The sequence below is a fragment of the Gorilla gorilla genome, chromosome 11, assembly GCF_029281585.2.
Source record: "Gorilla gorilla gorilla isolate KB3781 chromosome 11, NHGRI_mGorGor1-v2.1_pri, whole genome shotgun sequence".
In the NCBI taxonomy this organism is placed as follows: Eukaryota; Metazoa; Chordata; class Mammalia; order Primates; family Hominidae; genus Gorilla; species Gorilla gorilla.
The window spans coordinates 99,604,533-99,624,714 of NC_073235.2; the positions used below are offsets into that span (position 1 = coordinate 99,604,533).

General features: G+C 40.3%; 1 protein-coding gene across 5 annotated transcripts in view; it reads right to left on the reverse strand.

The window, feature by feature from the left end:
* ANKRD44 (ankyrin repeat domain 44) overlaps positions 1–20,182 on the reverse strand; it is a 348,412-nt gene that overhangs the window by 266,084 nt on the left and 62,146 nt on the right. The window lies entirely within an intron of this gene.

Below are 20,182 nucleotides of genomic sequence, written 5' to 3' on the forward strand. Positions count from 1 at the left end.
GAGAGGCTGAAGCAGGAGGATCGCTTAAGCCTAGGAGTTTCAGACCAGCCTGGGCAACATAGCAAGACCCCATCTCTAAAAAAATTAAAAATTTAAAAAGTTAGCCAAGTGTGGTGGTGTGTATCTATAGTGCCAGCTAATTGAGAGGCTGAGGTAAGAAGTTCATTGAGCCCAAGAATTCAAGGCTGCAGTGAGCTATGATCGTGCCACTGTACTCCAGCCTGAGCAACAGAGTGAGTCCTTAACTCTTTAAAAAAAAAATTGAGCTAAGGCTGAATGATCAATCAATTAAGAATGTCCTACCCTGCATATCTTTCCATGGCTCTGCCCAACATGATGTGATGGTCCTATGTTCCTCTAGGCCAGTGCTTCTCGATGGGGCAGTTTGCCTTGGCAAGGGACACTTAGCAATGTCTAAAGATATCTTTGATTGTTAGCTTAAGGGAGGGGTGCAACAGCCATCTAGTAGGCAGAGGTCCGGGATGCTGCTAAGCATCCTACGATGCACAGGGCAGCCCCCCACAGCAAAGAATTATCTGGCGCATAACGTCAGCAGTGCCAAGGCTAGAAAACTCTGCTCAAAGTCTTGAATGTAGGGCCTTGTTCATGCATCTGTCATGACACTTCCATTCATGGGCCATTTTTGAGTACCTGCTATGTGCCAGGTGCTTCACTTATCACATGGTCATTGAATAGTTATTTTCATATTTCTTCTTCCCCTCCCCCACAAGACTGCAAGGGACAGGGTAAGAACAGGATTGGTCTTAGCATATAATACATGTCGAATAAGTGGATGGATGGATGGAAGGATGACTTTGTCCCCTGAACCACTGCATCCCATGCTCTGACCCTTTGAGTATATGAAGGAATTCGGTTATCAAGACTTGCTATTCTGAATGCCTAACAGAACAAGAAGGTGATAATCTAGTTTGTTCTTAAGAAACCCAATGTTCAAAGGAGCACATGACCTAAGAGGCTGGTAATGAAGCACAAAGCTTCACCTTAGTAAGTGAGCTGATCACAAAACTTCACACAGACCCAAAGATATAGGAAGTTGTATGTACCTATGTGGCAGTGGATTGGTGAACTCCATTTGATCTGAGCTCTGTATAAGCATCTACTATTCCAGCTCCAATAACATGGCACCTGAGGATAGGCACAATCCCAAAAGTGCTTGTCATTTGAGGTCTGTCCATTCAAGAGAAGAAGAGCCCCTTAATGTCATGTCTAAAATAGAAATGTTCTATCTATTTGGAAATTTTATAATATAACTTCAGTTTCAACTCAGCAATGCCAGGTAGAAATGGGAGAAATAAGCACCACATATTTACAAGGATGTTGAGGAAAATCAATCTCTGAGAAGGACTATGTGTCAAGGATCTGTGACCATAATTAACAATTGTTTTTGAAAATCTCTTTTTAATCACTTGTATAAGTACTGTTTTGTGGGAGATGACCGTCAGCTACCCCAGCTCTGGCCTGGGGCTACCTTTCAGCCCACCCCTCCTAGAAAAAAGGTTCTCTTAATGGCAGGGAGTCCATTTGATCAAAATGTAAGTTCACGAGGCTCCTTGCCTGATTTTGTCCCCTTCTCGCCTCATTTATTCCACTGCATCTGTTTTCCCACATAAGAGAGCAGAACTCTCAACGCACTTCTCATAAGCATACCAAGAAGAGATGGAAGGCATTGATACATGCATGATAACCAAAACACAACCTCATATTTGTAAAATATTTTGCAAGACAGTTCTATTATATTTGTTATTTTATTTGATCCTCATCTTTAGGCCTAAAGTTCTCTCATTACACCTTTCAATGATTTGAGGCTTTATTGGAATAAAACTGGTAACTGTACAAAATATGGTCCCAATACATTCTACTCTGGGGAAGCTCTGCTACGTTGCACACCCTCGTGCTGGGTAGGAAGAGAACTAAATTTGAAATTGGAGAGCCTGGCTCCATCCAATTCTGACCCTGTCACTTAATAGTTCTATAACTCCATTTATGTCATTAATTTTCTCTAGGACTGCTTACTCCTGTGTTGAGCAGCAATTATGCTGCCTGTCTTACTTCCCCATCACTCTTAAAAGGATTCAATGGAATAAAATATGCAAGAGCATTTGGTAGTGTGGTGCCACAATTTCTTCCCGGAAATGATCAATGTGCCTCTCAGATACTGAATGTCTCTAACCCAGGTAGACCTGCTAGAAAATACTACAAATAAATTTAATTACATAAATAATATTATTAAGCAAATTAAATGCTGCATTTTTCTTCAGCCAATATCTGAGGATTTCAAAATTAACAAAGGGACAAAGGAGAATGAATAGAAACTGCTATATTCTATTTCATATCATGGCTTTTTTAAGAGACTATGGTCTCACTATGTTGTGTCCAGGCTCATATCAAACTCCTGGGCTCAAGCAATACCTCCACTTTGGCCTCACAAGTAGCTGGGACTACAGGCATGTAACAGCACACTGGTCACAGCTTCTTGTTGTTCAGCAATAGCTCAAATTTAACCTCAGTCACCTTTTGCCAAGAAAAAACAATGCAAGTAAGCATTTTAAAACTACACACTGTTCAACTGTTCTAGCAGTTTTCTCTCACAAGACACCACAAAGCTGGGATGATGGAGGAATGTCTATGGACCATTTGCTGTATTTTTCCTCTTTTTCAAATAGCCAAATAATACCTAAATATATTTTCAGTCTATAGGCATAAGGTTTCAGTTACACAAGATGAATAGGCTCTAGAGCTCTGCTGTGCAGCATTTTGCCTATAGTTAACAATACTGCATTGCAAACTTAAAAATATGAGTGTGTATCTCGTTAACTGTTCTTAACAAAAAACTTAAATAAATTTTTTAAAGTTTCAAATAATTCAAAATTATACAGAGTAAACCAGAAAGCCTCCATAGCCCCACCCATCTTTCCTTCCCCAAAGCAACCCACTGTTTATATCCTGCCAGACTTCTTTCTGCAGATTAACTGTATGTGCAGTCATAAGTCATAGATTTTTTTTTTTTTTTTTGAGACAGGGACTTACTTAGTCACCCAGGCTGGGCAGTGGCATGATCTCAGCTCACACTGCCTCCTCAACCTCCTGTGCTCAATTGATCCTCCCACCTCAGCCTCCATAGTAGCCGGGATCACAGGCACATGCCACCATGCCTGGCTAATTTTTGTATTTTTTGTAGAGATGAGGTTTTGCCATGTTGCCCAGGCTGGTCTTGAACTCCTGGGCTCAAGCAATCCACCCATCTCGGCCTCACACAGTGCTGGGATTACAGGCGTGAGCCACCACGCCCAGCCCAGCCACATGCATCTCTTATTTTGTTTTGTTAAATAATTGGGATCATGCTTTACAAATTGTTCTACAATTTGTTTTTTAAAATTTTCTAGATTTTTCCATGTTGTACATGCCCATCCACCTCATTCTTTTTAATAACAAGGTTTTCTGTTAGGTAAACACCCCCAATTTTACTTATCCCTATTGATAACAATTTGGTGGTTCCCAATTTCCACGATCACAGAGCTTTGCTAAACTTTTAAAGTTAAGTTGCTAATAGACTCCACTTTATTACCTTTCTCGGGATTCCACCTGATAACAACTTGAGCAAAGTTCTTTCCAGTATCCCCTCCCTGCCCCAGTTGCCTAATGGATAAGGCACTGGCCTCTTAATATTCCCTTCCCCACTAGTGATAAGCATGAAAACAGGGCGAACTCAATGGAGCCTTTTAAGAAGAGGCCGAAGAGAGGGTTAACAGGCTAGACTCAATGCTAAGTCTTTCAAACTACACCCTTATTCAGTGTTAACAGCAGGTGTTCAATCAGCCCTATGTTTCACTCACAGAGAGAACGGGCCTTTACCTACAGACTTTTCATGTTAAACTAAGCTTCAACACTTCTCACTTCCCTCTCTCAGACAGTGGTAAGACCAAAGGAAGAAGACAAGCATGTGAAAATCCTAGTGTGCCATAAGGAATCGTCTACACATTTAAGCTAGGTCTCGGGTTCTATAAAAGAACTAAATAGATTGATATTGCTAGAGTCTTCTAAAAGAGCAAAACTATTTTCACTTGAAATTTCCAAATTCAAGCATTTGTTGATTATCTACTGTGTGCTGAGAGGGGCTCAAAAGTAGTGTAAGATCCAGCCAGGCACGGTGGCTCATGCCTGTAATCCCAGCACTGTGGGAGGCTGAGGGGGGCAGATCACTTGAGGCCAGGAGTTCGAGACCAGCCTGGCCAACACGGCAAAACCCCATCTCTACTAAAAATACAAAAATTAGTTGGGCATGGTGGCGGGTGCCTGTAATCCCAGCTACTTGGGAGGCTGAGGCAGGAGGATTGCTTGAATCCAGGAGGCAGAGGTTGCAGTGAGCCGAGATCGTTGCACTGCACTCCAGCCTGGGTGATAGAGTGAGACTCTGTCTAAAAAAAAAAAAAGTAGTGTAAGATCCAACCTCTGCCTTCTAGAAACTATAGAAACAGCTGGGGAGATAAGGTCTATATAAATAATACAATAAACTAACAATGCAAAGTAGTCCATGATTAGGTACAAAAATGAATGGTGCAGACAATAAGTGCTCTGGAAGGAATTCTCAGTAGCAGTAAATTAAGGGAAGTAATAGCAAACAAGTCATTGTGATTAGGGCCCTCAGCATTGCGGTGAGGGCTTAAAGTGCAGAATTAGTTGATGAGTGCTATTTGTTATATAGTCATAAAACAGTAAATTCTGACTTTAAGAGACACCTGGACAAATGAATCTAAGCATAATTGCACACTTGATGGGAACACGACCAGAGGAAATCGTGCTCCAAGAGATGAAAACCGGATAAATGCCACATAAAGATTCAACAAATGCCCAGGATCCCTCAACCCCACTCCTTCTGCAGGGCAAACAGGCTGCAAGGGACTTCTCTTCAAAGCCTTCTCAGAGGGATCAGAATTTAAGTTGAAAGCACTTCTCCTCTCCTGCAGCCTGACTGTGTGTAAGATACAGTCAAAAACCATCACAAAGCCCCTATGCCCTAGCTTCTAGTTAGAAGATAGGTAAAGAAGACACGACCTGCCCCAAAATCATCCACAAGTATCTGAACCACCCACTCAAACTGAGGCTGCCACTCACAGGTGTCCTGAACCCCAATTAGCAAATGGTAGAGCCTGGACTCATTTTTAAAAAAAGGAGCAGCAGGAGAACATATGCACAGTGTATTTCTGTAGGCCAATAAAAAAGAGGATGTTATGAAAGATTTCTTGTTTTAACTTACTGCTATTATGTTGAAGCCTGCTCTGGTCTATGGGGCCTACTAGTTGCCTACTAGTTTCTTCTAATTCTATGGCTGGAGTGTTGCCTATAGATGCCTATTATAGAACTAGTTTCCATTTTCTTTCTCCATTTAATGCAAAAATAGTCTCAATCTAAGCCCAAAACTACTCATCTCTCCCTGCAACAAACTACTCAAAAAAAAAAAAAAAGAATAAAAGAAAGGAAGGAAGGATAGGAGAAAAAGAGAAACTTGACAGTAGCTACTGAGAAAAAGAGAATCCCCGTGCCACTTCAGTCCTGAGTTTGTATAATGAGAGCACACAGTGAGGGAGAAGGTCTGAAGGCTACTGTTTTTAGCTTACTCCTACAGAAGTGGCAAAGGCATATCTGCCTCCAGAAATATTAGAGGAAAAATGGGGAGAAGCAAGACACTGAGGCTTGTCTCTCACTAGCAGCCAAGAAAATAGGAGGAACAAAGTGTTCTTTGATGCCCTGGCAGCGGGGAGAGATGGCAATGGTGTAGAACGGAGCTGATGAGAGGCAGCATAGACTCGTTTTTAGAGCAAACTCGACTCCTTTAAGTCCTTTGCCGTCAATTGTCGATCTTGTATAATAGCCGACTGTATTATTTCTTTCCCTTAAGAATAGACCTTTGTTCTATAGAGTATTGCACCCTTGAATGTTTCAGTACTAGTTACTATAATTAAAAGAAAGGCACAAAATACTATATATGTTCAAAACAAAGATGAATCAATTATTAAATCATCTTTTCTAAGAACTCACCCATCTATAAATAAAACATGTTTGGAAAACAAATATTTTCCTGCCTCTGCTGTTTTTACTTTCAGTAGCATTAACTTAAAAGATACTACTTCAGCAATACTTTTCTCAAGAAATAAAACTCGCTAACCCACTTGCTTTTAAGCTACACTGCTAAACTCCTTTTGTGGGATTGGATTCTGCTCAAGGGAACATGTGCTCATTAAAAATATTTCATGCCATTAACATTTTCACTAGAAGATTCGGAGTGTGTGATGTCTGTAATGCCGGCTCCATTCACACCCATTGTCCACCCCATAAACGTCTAAATGACAGCTAATATACAACATGTAAATCACTACAAAAGAGAATCACGCGCAGAAAACTGGCACCTAATTACATGTCCCAGAGCATCACTCCCTAAAATACAAAAGGTCTGATTGTTTTATTTATTTTGTGATAGATTTGGAATGAAATCAGCTCCTCTAAAATAATTTTGTCATGAAAGGGAATGCTTAACGCCTTACAAAAGTGACATCCTTGACAAGTCAGCTTGGTTATTTCCATGACTTTCCTTTTCATGCAGTGCACCAGTGCAACTTCAGGATGCCCTTCCACTCCTGAAAATGCTGCAGCCCCTCCCTTCTCAGAGCTTCGGTCCAGACAATTCCCTCTATCTAGAACATCCTACCCACCCTCACCTGATTAAATCCAATTCACCTTTCACATCTCAATTCAAAAGCTACTTGTGCAAGACAGCTTTCCTGACCAGCCCTCCTACCCCAAGCCTAGATGAGATTCTTCTGTTGTATATGTTCTGGTAGCTTCCTGTGCTCATGTCACAGTTTGTACAGTCATTATATAACTGTGTGGTCCTTTCATTAATATCCATCTTCTACACCAAACTGTAAGCTGTGTCAAGACACAGACTGTGCCTGTTTGGCTCACACTGGATTCCCAGAGCCTAACACAATGGCTGGCCTATAGTAGGCACTCATTACATTTGCTGAATGAATAAACAAACCATATCACATCCTGACACTCTACCGTAAAAAAAAAATGGTCAGGTCAAATAAAGGCACAGTGAGGAAGATATTTAATAGAAAGTCTGTTCTGAACATTGCCTAGTCAACTGGCTCTACATACTATCAGCACTAGTAAACTGACTGTTCTCAGGTGAATCTGGTTTTATCTTGATCTGGGCTATGATGACAACCTTGACAAAAAAATCAGTCTAACCTAAGGGTAACATAATACCATAGAAGGATTAGGTTCAGCAGCATGTTACAGAAAACCCAAAATAACAGTGGCTTAAACAAGAAAGAGATATATATATTTCTCCCTCGTTGTAAACAAGGTCTATAGAAGTTACCCAGGACTGGTATGGTGCTCGATGATGATAAGGACCCAGGTTCCATCTATCTTTTTTTTTTTTTAATTTATTTTTTAGATGGAGTCTCACTCTGTCGCCCAGGCTGAAGTGCAGTGGCATGATCTCAGCTCACTGCAACCTCAGCCTCCCAGGTTCAAGCAATTCTCCTGCCTCAGCCTCCCGGGTAGCTGGGATTACAGGCATGTACCACCAGACCTGGCAAATTTTTGTATTTTCAGTAGAGACAGGGTTTTGCCATGTTGGCCAGGCTGGTCTCGAACTCCTGACCTCAGGTGATCTGCTCGTCCTGGCCCCCCAACCCGCCTGCCCTGTACCCCTTGGCTGGGAGTACAGGCGTGAACCACCGTGGCTAGCCCAGGTTCCATCTGTCTTGCTGCTCCAATCTCTGCAGCATCTGCTTCTACTTCATGATCCACAATGGCTGCTCAAGTCCAGCAATCTCACCCAATTCCAGGCATCAGGAAGAAAGAATGGGATAAACAAGGGCAATGATCCCCATTTTGTGAAATTTCCACATAAATCCTCTTGCCAGAATATAGTCACAAAGGCATAACTGGCCAAAAGGTAAGCTAGAAAAAATTGTCCTTTTTTCTCTTTGAGACATGGTCTCAGTCACCCAGGCTAGACAGCATGGCTCACTGAAGCCTTGGCCACTCGGGCTCAAGCAATCCTCCAACCTCAGCCTTCCAAGTAGCTGGGACTACAGGCATGAGCCACCATGCCCAGCTAGTATTTTATTTTTTGTAGACATGGGGTTTCACTATGTTGCCCAGGATGGTCTCAAACTCCTGGGCTCAGCCATCTGCCCACTTTGGCCTCCCAAAGTGCTGGGATTGCAGGTGTGAGGCACTGTGCCCGGCCAAAAACACAGTCTTTAATCCAGGAGAAACATAAATAACTTATAAAGAAAGGAAGATGATATTGGGGAACAGTCAGCAGTTTCTTCCACAGATTACTCAATGCAAGATAACCAACTGTCACTGAGTTCTGCAGCGTGTCTTGGTTTTACTTTTGTTTTCTATCTTGATAAATTTTTGCAACATTTACACTGTCCCAAAGGCAGACTTAACATTTCACATTTTATAGACCTGCCAGTTCTATTGCATACCTTTCTTGCTTTAGTAACTAGTTTTGGGGAGTTTCACTATCTCAATGGATTTCATACTCTGAAAAACATAAAAATATGACCAGGTGAACACCTATGTAAAAACTAATGCAACCAGTCTGCTTCTTCTCAAATGTCTTCAACGTAGATTTTCAATCAGATGAAGGGCCTTGCATTTTTCTGCAAATCTCTCTAATATATTCCCTTATAATATATGCATTTTTGGTCATATAATTTCTACATTTCCTAAAATAAGAATAGTTGAATTAATGTTTATAGAAGAAAATCTAGATATAAATATATATATTCAAGAGGTAAACCAGACATGATGGCTCACGCCTGTAATCTTAGCACTCTGGGAGCCAGAGGCAGGTGGATCACCTGAGGTCAGGAGTTGGAGACCAGCCTAGCCAACATGGCGAAACCCCGTCTCTACTAAAAATACAAAAATGAGCTGGGCGTGGTGGTGTGTGCCTGTAATCCCAGCTACTCAGGAGGCTGAGGCACGAGAATCACTTGAGCCCAGGAGGCAGAGGTTGCAGTGAGCCAAGATCGCACCACTGCACTCTAGTCTGGGCGACAGACCAAGGCTCCAGCTCAAAAAAAAAAAAAAAGAGCCAAGCCAAGACCTTCTTTCAAAAAAAACAAAAAGTTGTTCAGACTTCTACCACTAAGCTCTTGGCATTTCAAAAATTAAGAGAAAGAGCTGGGTAGGAAGCAAGATGGAAATCCCTAAAACTGTTCTAAAAACAGCAATCTAGTGACACTAGCAACAGTTGCTAGAAGCTTAAAGAAAACCTCCACAAAATTGCTAGAGATGCTTCCTCACTTGTTTCTAGCAAGTCTCTCTCTGTGGGTGACAATGTTGGTGCCCAGTTTAGATTCAGTGTCTCTACAGCAGTCTTGAAGCAAGTTTTTTTTTTTTTATTAGCCACAACATGTAAGATTTTACTGTGAACAAAAGTCATCTCAGAAAGCCAGATCCAAGGACATGGTATACTAGATAATAACCAAATCTCACAGTTTGATAGCTACCTCCCCACCCCCCACACCCCCAACACCCTCTCTTAAAAGTAATTGTCTGCTCTTTGCAATCAGGAAGTTCTACAACAACCCAGCCTATGATCAAAGGCCTCTCCATCAGCTTTCCCCAAATGCATAATCCACAGCTGGCAAAGTCTCAGAAGCATCTTACTGAACATGAATAAATTTGATTTTTGGACTGGGGGTATGCAAAATCTTGTAATGCAGCCCACAGTAATCATGCATTTTAAGTCTATTCCTCCTTTCCAGGGCACATCTTCTCTCTTTTTGGATCTGCATCCTCTTTCTGAGGCCTACCAAGAGATCAGCCCTGAAAAATTTAAGGGGAATGTACTATAACCAGAGTAGACTCTCAGAAAAGCTAACATCTTAAAAGAAGAAAAGGAAAATAGAATTAAATTTGTCAAAGTATGAGGATGCTAATAAATGCTACACACACGTACATACACAGAGGACTCAGTCGTCAAATAAGCTTAGGAAACACTGATTAAATAATGCAAAGGTTTCTTTCTTGCAGACCTTCTCAGAGCCTTTAATACTGCCACTATGCATCATGGATCTCCAAGAGGGGCACAGTAAATAGATTTTCTACTTGAACTCTTGTTCACCAGAGCATCTTATATTAGGCAAGCACTCTGTAGAATACTCATGGAAAAATGCTGGACTGGTAAGAAATATATCAAAATTAAATAGCAACTATCTTGGGTCCAGAAGTTTATGGTAATTTTAATTATTCTATTTCCAAGTTCTCTATAATGAACTTGTATTGCTTTTGCAATCTGGAAAAAGTTATGTAAAATTTAAAAAAAACATTTGAATCTATATTAACATTTTTAAAAATAAGAAGTTTCAGAAGGTAAGATTTTTCTTTTTTATAAGAAGTAGAGGTACTTATTGTTCTTTAAGATTTATTATATGCCTCCATTGTGCCAGGTTTTGATAGTAACATGAGAATAAAAAGGAAGAATCATTTCAATGATTCACTACATAGTGCTGGTGGCCTGAAAGAGGAAAAGAAACTCTTTAAAGAGTTCCTCCTCTGCTAATAAATAAGCCAAAAACCTTCAAACATAATAAAAATACTTATACAATATTAATCTTAAAAATATATATTACTGTGCTTTTCTTCCCTAACCATTTAAAAAAATCTCCCTTTAGGTTTAATGTCTTGATTAATCTTTTTTAAAATACTCTATATATAAAAACTTGCTAGGGTGCATTATAAGTAAAACTTTATCAGTAGATCCTTGTTAAACTTTATTACTTATTATTTCATCAATTTATTGAATGCCTTTTATGTGCCAGGAAATGCACTATTATTGAAAAATTCAATGAAAACAGGTCCTTCTTCATGACTAGTTTATTTTAGTAGCTGATTATCTAAATAAATTTAATACCATTTACTAATTGATAAACAGTACAGAAAAGTTAGATCTATGTAGCAAATACTTTATAATATAATGGTATTTTATAATATAATGGTACTTCATTTCAGTTTGCTAATCACAGCAACTTGGACAATCTAGAAAAGTAAAATCAAATTTTAATTCTGGCCAAAGGAAAACCATGTTCAATATGCTTGATCCTAAGGCTCCCTACATTTCCAGTTATACCAGGTTTCTCAAAAAGAGACAGGAGGAGCCAGACATCAAAGTCCATCTCCAGCCAACCTACAAACCACTTTCTTGCTAAAACATTTCTATCCCCAATTATAACCACAATGACTAGATTAAACTGGTATGGCCACCTCTCCAGGTTCACCTTAAAAAAAAAGGCTCATCTTCTAACCTTACCAGGCTGTTCCCCCTATGGAATATTCTTAGGCAATGCTGGAATGGTCCCCTTCTTTCCAGCTGAGACGAAGGTCAAGAATGGTTAACAGGACACTCTAGTCTAGGAGAGTTGGGACTTGACTCACCTATCAAGAGAGGCAAAGGACATGCTTTTATTTACCTGGGCCTCAACACTCAAGATGAGACCAGAAAGTCTCAGAGTCATCTCTCTACAGCCCAAAGGGGAGAAACAGGGGAATTAAGTCAGGAAAAGCTCAACTGTCAGACCTGTCAGTCCGCTAGGCTAACCACAGCCAGATGTAAGGGCCACAAATAGGCACAAGTTTCTTTGCTTCCAGACCTGGATAAAGAGATCACATTTTGTGACTAGCAACTTAATCGCTTAGGAAAATTATGTTGCCCTGCCTAATTACAGCTCTGCTGGAACTCAGTTTCTAGAAAGTGTTGCGATTTCCTCCAATTTCACTGAGCAAGTGCTCTAATGATTGCAGTAGATACACAGAATAATATTAGAAAAGCTCTTTATTTAGAGGAGTTTCCATGAATCAAATCAAAACAAAACAAAGTCCACCATTTTGAAGCATTTACTATACACATATGGTGACTGCATATGTAATACGTTTCTAGTTCATACTGCTGAATGTCTTAAGAAGTCACTATTCCAGCCAACAGCAGGAAGAAAGACTTAAAAAACATAAAATAAATAAAACCCTTAAAGAACCTAAGAAACAAGGAATCCAATGTCACAGGAATACAGCTTTAGGACAAAAAAAAATGTCTTAAAGAGAAACTTGGGCCTGAACTCTACATTTTGTATGTGTTAATTGAATCCATGCTAATAAATTCAAGTTAGTTGGGCCTTCCTAAAACTAACATAATTAAAATATAACTGAAAACTCAGAAAACCTGCAGAGGACTATCTTAGTCCACTTGAGTTGCTGTAACAAAATACCTTAGACTGGATATAAGGTTAACTTATAAACAACAGAGATTTATTGCTCACAGTTCTGGAGACTGGCAAGTCCAAGATCAAGGTGCCAGCAGATTTGATATCTGGTGAAGGCCTGTTCCTCACGGATGGCACCTTCTTGCTGTGCCCTCATGTGGCAGAGGGGGCAAACAAGCTCCCTTGGGCCTCTTTCATAAGGGCACAAATCCCATTCATGAGGCCTGAGCCTTCATGACCTAATCACTCCCAAAGGCTCCACCTCCTAACATGATCACACTGGGGATTAAGTTTCAACATATGAATTTTGGTGGGGACACAAACATTCAAACATTCAAACCATAGCAAGGAAGGACATAGGACATATGTGTGGGCTCCAATCAGGGGAGTTAAGAAATCATATAGTATTATGAATAGACATTGAACTATTATTCTTCCACCCAGGAATGCAAACATAAGATGACATATGGATAAAAGTTAGCGAACACTCATCGCTGTCATCCAAAACAAAAGTATCAAAACCAAATACTCCTCACAACTGGGAGACCCATCTCAAAGCACAAAGAAATTCAACCCAACTTAGGTAGCTATAACTGGCAGAGGAAGCAGCTGCTACTAAAGTTTCAACTTTCTTAATAGCTCATGTCAGCAGCAACACAAAAGGTACAGTGATTTTTTAAATGCTTGGACAAGACTCTATTAAGCAACTACGTATAGTGTAATGGGAAAATTGAGTTAAATTTGTGCATCACAGAATACAATGGCAATAGAAGAAAGTCACTTCCCACCTTCTTATTAATTTAGCAAAGAAGAATGTGTCATCAGCCTCCAGACTGGTCAGTATATAAGCAGCAGGCAGTATTTTTTGTTTACCTTCCTGTCTTTCTGAACGATCACCCAAACATCCATTTACAGTGTTCCTAATATTATTTGCTAATATCATGTCTATTTATGGTCACCAACCACATGTTGGGATAGAATTGGTACAAAATACCATGTGTTTCATGTGTCAGAACTCATCTACCAGTTGAAACTGTTGCAGGGGAGATAGAAAAATGGAAGATGGGAAAAATCACAACATTTACAAAGACAGCTCAGCTTACGATTATTCACCTTCTACCCTATCAAATCTAACTAATGACAGGCTGTGGTTTGACAATCTTTTAAAGAGAGCTGACTCTACATCTCAAGCAGTGATGCTAATTTTCTGTTTAGCTATGTATCTCCGTGTTCTAGCAAAATGACCTATCATATTCCATACATAGTAAAAGCATGTGTGTAAGTGGGTGACCCTGTGGGTAGCCAATTTTGAATTTACAGTTGGCCCTCCATATGATGGGTTCTGCATCTGCCATTGGTTTAATTCAACCAACTGCAAATCTAAAATATTTAGGGAAAAAAATAAAAAATAATAATACAATAATAAAGGCCGGGCGTGGTGGCTCATGCCTGTAAATCCAGCACTTTGGGAGGCCAAGGTGGGTCCAGATTTTGAGACCAACCTGGCCAACATGGTAAGACCCATCTCTACTAAAAATACAAAAATTAGCCGGGAATGGTGGTGCAGTCCTGTAATCCCAGCTCCTGGGGAGGCTGAGAGAGGAGAATCACTTGAACCCGGGAGGTGGAGATTGCAGTGAGCCGAGATTGCGCCACTGCACTCCAGCCTGGGCAACAGAGCAAGACTCCATCTCAATAATAATAATAATACAAATAAAAAGATATAGTATAACAACGGTTTACATAGCATTTACATTGTATTAGGTATTATAAGCAATCTAGAGATGATTTACAGTATATGGGAGAATGTACATAGGTTATGTGCAAATACTACACCATTTTATGTCAGGGACTTGAGCATCCCTGGATTTGGATATCTACAATAGTCCTGGAACCAATCCCCCATGGATACCAAGGGACAGCAGTATACATACTCAACTTAGTTTAAGAAAACATATGAACATTCTGATTTACAAAGCAGATAAAATTGAGGGTACTCATTTACCTTACATAATAAAAAGGCCATTTGCTATAGTTTTTTCTCACCTAAAGGGGAAGGGAGAAACTTAACAGCAAAGCTGTTTGTAGGGTTATTTTTCCTAACAGTGGTACAAACTGCCTGTCCCACGGAATTACCATGAGGCCACATTCCTTATCTGTATGTATTACTCTATTACTCTAAAACCTCTCGCATTTAGGGAAAATTAGAAGGCCAGGAAAGTGAATCAAGACCAATCAAATAAAAGCTCAACCTAAATTCTTTCAGAAACATTCCAAAAACTAAGAAGAAAGAGAAATAAAATATATTCCCTAATACAGTTCTCAGCTATGATGTAAACCCTTTTACCAAATTGAGAGTAGAAAACAGAAAACAGTAAAAGGGAGGGGTGAATAAGTAGTTGAACTCTATCCCAGTGCTTCATCCCTAATGACCTGCTGTGTCCCCAAACCAGAAAATGACATCAGAGACATGAGCACAACATGGCCGCATGAGTCCTGATGAAGACCAGGCTTTGAAGAATGAAATGTAAGGAAGACATGGGGTGACAGAGGAGAGTCCTCCTATAATCCCATGAATGACTGTGCCCTGCCTACCTAACTCCTAGATTTTTATTTTTATTTATTTTATTTATTTATTTAGACAGTGATCTCACTCTGTCACCCAGGCTGGAGTACAATGGCAGCAACATAGCTCACTGCAGCCTGGAATTCCTGGGCTCAAGCGATACTCCCGTCTCAGCCTCCCATGTAGCTAGGACTACAAGTATGCACCACCACATCTGGCTTTTTTTTTTTTTTTTTTAAGAGATGGGGTTTCGCTGTGTTGCCCAGGCTGGTCTTGAACTCCTGACCTCAGCCTCCCAAAGCACTGGGATTACAGGCATGAGCCACCTCACCCAGCCCCATAACCCCTGGATTCTTAAATCATTCTGCCCAGCCATCCCTACAATGGGACCTCGAATTCCCAGGTCCCTGATGCTGCCAACCATCTCGCTTACACTCAACAGTCTTCCCAACCCCCTATGCAATCTTTTCCCATTGTAGCCACCTTACCCTGTGTTGCTGCTAGATTTATCTTCCTGACACACATTTTCTACACTTAAAACACCTACAGTCATTCTCCAGGATCAGTCACTACTCGGAGTGACGTTCATGCATTCCCTCATTTCATCCTCACTATAACACTATGAGGTACGTACAATATTATTGTTCTTTCCATTTTAGAGATGAGGAAACTGAGGTACAGCATGGTTGGCAACTTACCCAAGATGACACAGCAAGGAAGCAGCAGAGCCAGAATTGGAACCCAGGTGACCCAACTTCAAGCCCAATACTCACACTCCCCATGTTCTAATGTCAACAAAATAAAATCCAAACACTCGAGCCTGGCAACCAGGTATCTCTGTATCTTTCCAGTCTCGTTTCTCTTTCTTCCCCTTTGTTCCTTCCTTACTACCTAGGGTGATGCTGTTCACAGTGCAGTCCATGTGGTTAATATGGGTTGACTGAATGAATGTCCAGGCTAATGAACGAGCAGTCAGTTTTTATTTTTATTTCATTCAAGCATGGTCCTTATTTGCAATGTCATAGAAAAAAATTGTTTCAGCTTCTGCTCAGGAAGTCTCATCTCTGAACATGACGCCAGGCAGCAAAGAGATCGCACGAGAACTTATTAGGTTGATTATTCATCTGCTCACTGTCAGTAAGGGCTTCCAAGCAAGGCAGCGCTAACAGATCTGCATCCCAGATGTGTAACAAGTCACATTGGGTGGGGTAGCTGGGCATAGGTTGCTGAAATATGGCTTCCCAGTCCAGGAAACAGATTCCTTACAATGTACCCTTTTGTTCCCTGAAAGAAAATTTAGCAACCCTATCATAGGGAAATCACATTGACAGAAGTCCTGGGTACTTAGAGAGCAAAACCAATTCTTCTATATAAATTAGGCTTTGTCCAGTGGCAAGAAGTGGGATAAAATCAAAACCCAAACTTAATTTGTATCGTGCATGAGAGGACACAAATCATTTACACAAAACTTCTCACATAATTCCCATAGCAATGGACTAAAGCCATATTATTCCCATTTGGCTGATGAGGAAACTGAGATTTAAAGATGATGGGAACACCCAAAACCACACAATGGAGGCAAGACAAGAACCCAAGGTTCTCTCCAAATCAGGCCCAAGGGTCCCAGCTGTGAAGAGTGGTCACTTTCTACAGTCTCTTCCCCACACATACAGACTCTGTCATGATAGAGGAAAGTTCTGCTCAGTTCAGACCAAGAGTCCAAACTAGGCTGGCTGAGGAATGGAGGAGCCCAAGGTGAAGCGGGAAATGGCTGGGGACAGGGCTCCCCGTTGGACTTAAAGACACTCACTCCAACAAGTGTGTGCAGCAACTAATCACTAGGGACACGGCCTCCCTCCTCATCATTCCCCTTCCCACCTCCACCCTCCACCCCAAAAAACTACTCAAGCAGCACAGAAGCAGAGAAAAAGAAAGTAGCCATATCCACACTTGTCCCTCCTGGCTGCCTGCCCGCTGCTGCTGCAGGGACAGAGTGCAAAACGCAATTATCTTTAACCTGGTTCACTTTATGTGTCAAATTGGAGAGGGGTTCTGGATAAGATTAAATTTAAATGAATGAACTTTGGGTGAAACAGGTTGCCCTTTATAAAGTCGGTGAGACTCATCCAATCAGTTAAAGGCCTGAATAGAAAAAAAAAGACTGGCCATCCCAAGCAAGACGGACTTCTCCAGCAGACTGCCTTGGGAGTGGAACGGCATCATCAGCTCTCTGGGGACTAGAGCCTGCTGGCCCACACTACAGATTTGAGATTTCCTAGCCTCCATGATCATGTGAGCCAGTTCCTTACAATTAAAAAAATTATATATATATATATATATATATATATATATATATATTCCTTATAATTCCTCCGTGATCATGTAAGTTGATTCCTTATAATTTAAATACATATTTATATATATTATACATATATGTATATGTGTGTGTGTATATATATATATATAGAAAGAGAGAGAGAGAGATTGAGAGAGAGAGGAGAAAGACATAGAGACATAGATATAGCTCCTATTGGTTCTGTATCTGTGGAGAACTCTTTCTAATGCGGGGACCAACTTGCTATGGAGGACTGCTGTGGAAACTAATCCTTGCTGCAAACATAGGAGGCTCTCTGGGGAGACGAGGGGGAGGAAGTCAAAGCAGGGGTAGCATGCAGTGTCCATGTGGCAGGAGATACTGAAGTATGTGTAGTTCAGGAAGTGGTGATGGTGGGGGTGCTGGAATTGAGTAAAAGTTTTGTTTAGGGAGAACTAATAGTTTTAGCTATGCGTGAAGAAAGACTCTTGAAAATTCTGTAATATATAAGAAAAGTGTGGTATACAGCTGATCTTGGTTATGAAAATCCCACTAGCTGGCCGAGTGAGGTGGCTCATACCTGTAATCCCACACTTTGAAGGCTGAGATGGGAAGATGGCTTGAGGCCAGGAGTTTGTGACCAGCCTGGGAAACACAGTGAGACCCCATCTCTACAAAAAAAATACAGTAATTAGCTGAGCATGGTGGTGCGCAGCTGAAGACCCAACTACTTGGGAAGTTGAGGCTGGAGGATCGCTTGAGCCCAGGAATTCCAGGCCAGAGCAAGCTATGATTGTGCCACTGCACTCCAGCCTGGGCAACAGAGTACAACCTTGTCTCAAAAAATGTAAAGAAATAAAAAAAGAAATTTTTAAAAGAAAATCCCACTAGAAAACACATTTGACAAGTAATTTTTATCAAGTCACTAAACCTTCTTGAAATAGGGCAAGATCGGTATTATTAAAGAGGAAGAGCTTCCCAGTTTTGCTCTACATGTGGGAGAATGTGGTGGCCACCAACATACTTTTATTCAAACAGTACACTGGGAAGCAAAAAGTTTTTGTAACACAGACAAGAAAATACACAACATCTTATTTATTTTAGAGATGTAATTTCAGCAAACACACTCAATAAAACACATAATCTCCTCATCAGCTGCACTAAAGTTTATTTTTAAACAGAAATTCAAAATATTTAAGCCATAATCCTATCACAGCTGCAGGAGGATCGTCAATGTAGAGTTATAGGTTTACATTCACTCTCACCAAAATGTCTTTCATTACAGCATTTATTTTGAGAATATTTATCATGTTGATAATTAAAGCAAAAAAGTCCATCTACATTTTACTTTCATTATCAAAGTAGTTTTCAAAGAAGCGTCTAGGTTTAAAATATATAAGACAGTTATTAAGATTAAAATTTAAAAGCATGTAATGAAAATCTTAACATGGAAAGTGAAAGGCTAATAGAAGAGTGCTGACTTATTCCAGAAATCATAATCTACTCATGAAATTCTTTGTGGTGGCATAATTTTAAAATTGCATTAGACAATGACAGTCTTATCAGGCAGGGTGTTTTCAACTGCACATAACAGAATAGCCAACTAAAATTTGCTTAAGCAATTTGGACATTTGATTTATCTCTCTTAACAAAATCTCTAGAGGTAAGTGGTCCTAGGCTCAGTAGGTCAGTGACCAGGTAGTTCAGTGGCTTGGTGATGTCATCGTAGGTCCAGGCTCTGACCATCTTCTCGCTCTGCCAGCCTTGGTTGTTGGCAGCCATCTCCTTGTGATTGCAAGATAGCTGCAGTAACAACACATCATCACACAAGGATGTCCAAAGCAGGAAAGCTGGGGCCAGGGAGAGGTAATGGGTACATATCTCCCTGCACCTGTTTCTTATAAGGGAGGAATATCTTTCCCAGAAGACCCCAGTTGACTTCCATGAAGTCTCATAGACCAGAACAAAGTCACATGCTCACTTCCAACCAACTTGTGGCAAATGGGAATAGGACTGCCACTAGCAGAGAAGCCTTCATTCATTCATCCCCTGAGGCTGGCCACACTGCAGCTGAATGCCTGAATAAAACTGTGGTCTGTTAGCAAGGAAGAAAGTGTGATGGGCAGTTAGGAGTGCCTCCCAAATGTAGGTGAGGAATAATAGTTATATTGTTGAGCACATCTAGTACCAGGCACCTTACTATACACCTTATGTGCATTCTCTCATTTAATTCTCACTAGCTAGAGGCCATTATTATCTCTATTTCTCAGATGAGGAAACTGAGGCACAGAGTAGTGACACAGTTTCTCCAAGGTCTACACCCAGATAAGTGGTAGAAATAGGATTTAAATCCAGACAGTCTGACCCCAGAGCCAGCTAAGACTTTACGTGGGTAACTGCAAAAATGTAGAAGCAGAAAAGACAGGTGACAAAGGCTACAGAATTCATTTTGGGTGGTAAGTTAGTTAAAGGAGAAGAGTTGTAAAGCCCTTCAAATTTCAGATGAAACACATCTCTCTTCACCCATCTTCACTGCATTATGCTAAGAAAGAAGAAAAACTCTTGTTGTTAACAAGCTTTATACTTTTTCTTTTAAAATGTATTTTATTTATTACCAATATATTTTAAAATGTTTTTTAAATTCACATATATTGCTAAAACCATAACAAAGATGTTTATTTCTTGATAGGTCTTTTATATATTTTATTATAATACACGTATTTACATTTTACTATGCTTTTTTCCAAACCTTTTTATTGGTTTACACTGTCTTCCTGAATATGTTTCTGAGTAGCTTAAAAACATTCCATATTTTATTTGCCTGTTGTCTATCCAAATTCTTTCTCATTTATCATCATCAGAAATAACAGCACAATAAATATCTTTGTTCTTACAGCTTTTTTTTCCTTTAGAATAAATTCCAGGGAGTGGGTTACTAGGTCAAAGAGTCTGGACAATTGTGTGACTTCTTACATCCACTGCTAATGT